Genomic DNA, 5941 nt, shown 5'->3' with positions numbered 1-5941 from the left:
CTAGATACGATCTTCAAGGTTCCCCTGTCTGGAGGGGGCCTTATCCTTCTGTTGTTGTGTTCATAGGCACTAAACACAGAGTTCAGAGTCCACTGGAAAGGTGGCCGAGCATGATCAGCATGAACAGGCCTAAGATGGAGTCCAGGCCCTATGAATTCCTTCTTCACTGCCGCAGTTACATAGTCCCCGTGTGCGATATTTACCCATGACTGATGCCCCTCATTAAAGATAAGATGAGCATCAAAAGGGAGGAATGTTTGGACCAGTGTGAGGAAAGCAAGAGAGACTTACTTCATCTTGAAGCCTGTTATCCATCTCAAAGACTGGATGTGAACTGTGCCTGTGAGGAAACCGTTGCTAGTGAAAACCAGGTCTCCTGAAGACTTCCCTCCCTACAGATGACAAACAGAGATTGTAGTCGAGGTCAGGCAGCCCCTGTTAGATTAACCATGGAGACACCCCCCACCCCCTTGAGGTATAACCATTGTTCCCCGCCTTTAACCTTAATTGTTTGTTCTCCTAACACCTACTTGTTGTAAAACTCAATCATACACAACAAAGAGGTGGCTACCAGGTAACCAGTCATGCAGTGGGGGGTTTAAAACTGGGCCTCTCAGAAACATCAGGGTCCTTGCTGGGAACTGATTTGCCCTTGGGCCCCCTGGCGTAATAAACTGTACTCCACTGTCTTGAGTGTCCCCTGAGGTGTGTTTTGCGACTCCGGATTCCACAACAGTGTTAAACAAGGGCTAAAAAGGAGAACAACAATAGCCGTTAAAGGGCCTAGATAGGGAAGGAACCAGGTTAACTTTGGGAGGGCTTCCTTAAACTGTTGACCTGACAGGGGAGAGGAGGTTGCCCCTGCAAAGAAGCCATTATAATTGAGCCTATATTTTTGTTAATGTCAGCATTAAAGTTCGTTCTACTTGAGTGTGTATATTTTTGTTAGTTCAGTCACTCAGTCGTGTCCGACTCTTTGCAGCCCCATGGACTGTAGCACACCAGGCCTCCTGTCCATCGCCAACTCCAGGAGTTTACTCAAACTCATGTCCATTGAGTCGGTGATGCCATCCAACCATTTTGTCCTCTGCCGTCCCCTTCTCCTCCTGCCTTCAATCTTTCCCAGCGTCAGGGGCTCTTCCAGCGAGTCAGTTCTTCGCATCAGGTGGCCAAAGTATTGGAGCTTCAGCTTCAGCACCAGTCCTTCCAGTGAACACCCAGGACTGATCTCCTTTAGGATGGACTGGTTGGATCTCCTTGCAGTCCAAGGGACTCTCAAGAGTCTCCTCCAACACCACAGTTCAAAAGCATCGTTTCTTTGGCGCTCAGCTTTCCTGATGGTCCAGCTCTCACATCCATACACGACTACTGGAAAAACCATAGCTTTTGACTAGACGGACCTTTGTTGGCAAGTAATGTCTCCGCTTTCTAACACGCGGTCTAGGTTGCTCATAGCTTTTCTTCCAAGGAGCAAGCGTCTTTTAATGTCATGGCTGCAGTCACCATCTGCAGTGGTTTTGGAGCCCCCCTCCCCCCAAAATAAAGTCTGTCACTGTTTCCCCTCTATTTGCCATGAAGTGATGGGACCAGATGCCACGATCTTAGTTTTCTGAATGTTGAGTTTTAAGCCAACTTTTTCACCCTCCTCTTTCACTGTCATCAAGCGGCTCTTCAGTTCTTCGTCGCTTTCTGCCATGAGGGTGTTGTCATCTGCATAGTTTTGTTAATCTCAGAGTTGATTTCCTTTAGGATTGACTGGTTGGATTTCCTTGCTGTCCAGAGGACTCTCAAGAGTCTTACCCAGCACCCACAAATCAAACCAATCGGTTCTTCTGGCTCTCAGTCACCGTCCGCAGTGATTTTGGAGCACAAGAAAATAAAATCTGCCATGGTTTCCACTTTTTCCCCATCTATTTGCCATGAAGTGATGGGACCAGATGCCACGATCTTAGTTTTTTGAATGTTAAAAAAAAAAGTTGTTTTTAAGCCAGTTTTGTCACTATCCTCTTTCATCCTCATCAAGAGGCTCTTTAGTTCCTCTTTGCTTTCTGCCATCAGAGTGGTATCATCTGCATATCTGAGGTTGTTGATGTTTCTCTGGGCAATCTTGACTCCATCTTGTGAGGCATCCAGCCTGGCACTTTGCATGATGTACTCTGCATATAAGTTAAATAAGCAGGGAGACAATATTTTACAGCCTTGACATACTCCTTTCCCAATTTTGAACTTTATTGTACCTAGGTTCAATAAGTAAGACCCTATTATATCTTTTGCGAGGAAAATAACTTGATATGATGAAAGCTTAAAGTAAATGTAAATGAGATAAGAGCTTTGGGTAAGCTCTTAAAAAAAATTATATTTTAGAGATGTCTACTTCAAATGACCTTTCCAGATATTTGGTAAAGTCCTAGAGTTGTGCTGAGACTTAACTGATGGAAGTAAATTAATTAGGTAGTTTCAAAAAAATAAGATACTGAGACATCAATTACTAAATAAACTAAGGTATTTAGGAATACTAATAAAAAATGTTTGAACTAAACATAAGTGAAATTCTCAATCAGTGACATTGAATTCTGAAGAAACAGAAGTTCACGGCCAGTCGCGACGCTTAGTGCGTTTTACTAGACATACACACAATATTACATCACAAAGACAACTGGATTTGAAAGGAACCGGTTTCCCCCGGACTGCTAAATGTTCCGTTCTCCCCATTGAACGCCGTTATTTGAAAAAAGGTGCACAGGCTTCAGCCGACCGCCAGACCGGGGCTGGGCAGGACAAAAGTTAGGCAGGCAGCCGAGTGCGCCGGGTCCCAACACGTAGCGGGTGGGAGAACAGGGCGGGAGGCGGACGTCGCTTCCCCCAGAGGGGGCCAGCCGGCCGGTTGGCCGGGCCGGAAGGCGTGGGAGGAGGGAGGCGGGGACTAGGGCGGGGCGTGGGCTGGAGGGAAGCGCGGGTTCCTGTGACGTCACGGGCGGGGCGTGTCGTATGTAGATATCCGAGCGCAGGGGCTGCTGGGCCGTCATCTGGTGCTGAAACACGATGGTCTCCCGTGGCGTGGGAGAGAATTGAGGAGTTTTGCGTGAAAGTGCGTGGATGCGCCGTGTGGAAGGTCCAAGAAGGCTCAAGGGATGCGGGAGGAAAGTGAGCGTGTGTGTACAGTGCAGGGCGTCTGAGGTTGCTGTGGGGCGGCAGGCTGGCAATTCATACTTACCTGGCAGGAGATACCATGATCACGAAGGTGGTTTTCCCAGGGCGAGGCTTATCCATTGCACTCTGGATGTGCTGACCCTGCGATTTCCCAAATGTGGGAAACTCGACTGCATAATTTGTGGTAGTGGGGACTGCGTTCGCGCTTTCCCTGGTTTTTCTCTGTGGCTTAAAAGCAGAAACAGGGATCTGAGGTGTAATCCTGGGGTGTTGCTGTGTGTGACTGCTTGAGAAAGAATGCTGAGGTCGTTTTCCACCTGGTGAGGAACTTTCCTAGGACAGGATACAGCCAGACTCGGCCCATTTCCTGGGCTAGACCCACGAAATCAGGGTGGCGCCGCGGGGCGGACTTCTCGAAGTCTGCCGGTTTTGTGCGGGTCTGCTACTAGCTGTTTTCCCACCCGTGTCCTGCTTTCGGAGGCTTCAGGTCTTGCGTGGTCAGCTGCCTTGCTTATTTGCACGCACTAGTCTTTCCTGGAGACAGTGCTTAGATACCATCCCACCCACCCCTTCTCACCCCAAGCGGCCTCTTCGCATTTCTGGATCCAGTTCTCTCTTCACCCCCACCTTTTCTCTCTAGGCCTTCTCCTGTTACCTTCCCAGTCAGAAAGCCGTACGTCTGTTTCAGCCTCGATTGTGCACCTGACATGCCTACAGTAGTTAGCAAACTAGGAAACCTCCTTAACATCCCTTCTTAAATGGCAGCAGAAATCGCACCTAACGTTTTTTTGTTCTGTTTTGTTCTTTTCTTTCGGTCAAAAGTAGTTTTCCTTTTCTTCCTATGTGAAAACATTGAACTACAGATTAGAAGAAAACCCCAGGTCGAGTTGTCGGCAGTTTTGTGGGCTATTCGACAACCCCTTTCTCAGGATGTGTTGTGCTCACTTCTGATTCACAAAGTCCTGCTGGCAAATAGAAACCACTGGGCCAAACAGAAAAGGCAGGACCATGGCGGGAAGGGCTGTCCTCCCCCTCGTCGCTGCCTCGGGGACGGCACGCGTCCATCCGCTCAGCCCCAAGAAGCCTCTGAGATCGGAGGAGGTGCTGGGAGTGGGGTGATGCAAAGAAAACCAACCAAAAAGCACACAGGATGCAGATCGAGGACCTAGATCATTGAAAGTGAAAGTAGAACATCCTACTCTATCTCCCCAACAGCGGGAGATTTCCTTGCTCAAATATGAAACATCTGCACCAAGACCAAGGTTAATTTTTAGTGGCTTACTGATGCGCCGAAGAATTGATGCTTTTTGAACTGTGGTGTTGGAGAAGACTCTTGAGAGTCCCTTGGACTGCAAGGAGATCCAACCAGTCCATTCTGAAGGAGATCAGCCCTGGGTGTTCTTTGGAAGGAATGATGATGCTAAAGCTGAAACGCCAGTACTTTGGCCACCTCATGCGAAGAGTTGACTCGTTGGAAAAGACTCTGATGCTGGGAGGGATTGGGGGCAGGAGGAGAAGGGGACGACAGAGGATGAGATGGCTGGATGGCATCACCGACTCGATGGACGTGAGTTTGAGTGAACTCCGGGAGATGGTGATGGACAGGGAGGCCTGGCGGGCTGCGATTCATGGGGTCGCAAAGAGTCGGACACGAATGAGCGACTGAACTGAACCGATGAGAAAACCGGTTTTAGGAGTGTTTAACAGATTTCCTCACCCTCAAGGTTGTGCACGCCGTTAGGCTCTGGACCCCTGATGGAGGAGTTTCTGACCCAAAAGAAGCGATCAGTAAATAATACCGTGAGGAGGACCGGCTTGGATATTGGTTTCCAGGCCTGTCAGACACACCGAGGTTATTGGGAAGACATTGGGGGTGGGTCTGCAGTTAGGAACGCAGCTTCTGGGGGGTGCGGGGGGGGGCCTCCTTTTCAGTCATGTTGCCACCACTGGCCTTCCGGTTTGACCTTGGGCCGACTCCCATTTGCTAGGCCAATTTTGCAAATGTCATATGAAAGTAATAGTCATAAAGTACTTCATAAAGTTCTTGTGTAGATTAAATGGGATAATCAAAAATACACCTGTGGCTTATATTACTTTGAATGGATTATGTCCTGATAGGAAACAATCAAAGATGAACTTGTAACTCTGCAATAAATTGTCTTTGTGAATGTAACATCCATTCAAAGTAAATTCGTATTAAAGAATTTTAAAAAATGCAAATGGAATTTGTAAAGCATAAGCCCACAAAAGGGACTTGCTTGTAGCAGCTTTGTTCGTAATAGTCCCCAAATTGAAAACATTTCAAATGTCCATCATGAGGTGCATAGATATATAGGATTGTGACATATTCACTCAAAGGAATAGTACTCCTCGCTAAAGTGGTACAAATACCTGATACATGGCAACAGTCTGGATTACTCTCAAACGCATCATGCTGAGTGAGGGAAAAAGAACATACTCTGTGGTTCCACTTATGTGAATTTCGAGAACTGAAAAATCGATCCACAGAGACAGGACCGAGATCACTGATGACCTGAGTCAGGGAGCCGCAGGGGGACTGACTGCAAAGGGGCACAGAGGACAGTCTGGAGTTCTGGAGATATTCTTTTTCCTTGAACAGGATAGTGGTTCCATGGGTACGTTCGTTTGTCAAAAGTCATCAAACTTGAAATGGATGCGTTGTATTATTTTCAAATTATACCTTAAGACGTTTGATTTTTAAAAGTAATGAGAAGAATCATTCCCAAATTTAATGTCTTAATTAAATTATTATTATTAGCCCTAGGGAATC

At 47.3% G+C, this 5941-nt stretch overlaps 1 non-coding gene across 1 annotated transcript; it reads left to right on the top strand.

Annotated features, from left to right (window-relative positions):
- Window positions 1-3206: 3206 nt before the first annotated feature.
- On the top strand, window positions 3207-3364 carry LOC138986900 (U1 spliceosomal RNA). The gene has a single exon (XR_011463489.1). It is a non-coding gene; the product is annotated as a U1 spliceosomal RNA (small nuclear RNA).
- Window positions 3365-5941: the final 2577 nt, after the last annotated feature.

The sequence above is a fragment of the Bos mutus genome, unplaced genomic scaffold (genome assembly GCF_027580195.1).
Source record: "Bos mutus isolate GX-2022 unplaced genomic scaffold, NWIPB_WYAK_1.1 CTG259, whole genome shotgun sequence".
Taxonomy (NCBI): Eukaryota; Metazoa; Chordata; class Mammalia; order Artiodactyla; family Bovidae; genus Bos; species Bos mutus.
This window is presented reverse-complemented; position numbering and strand designations above follow the sequence as displayed.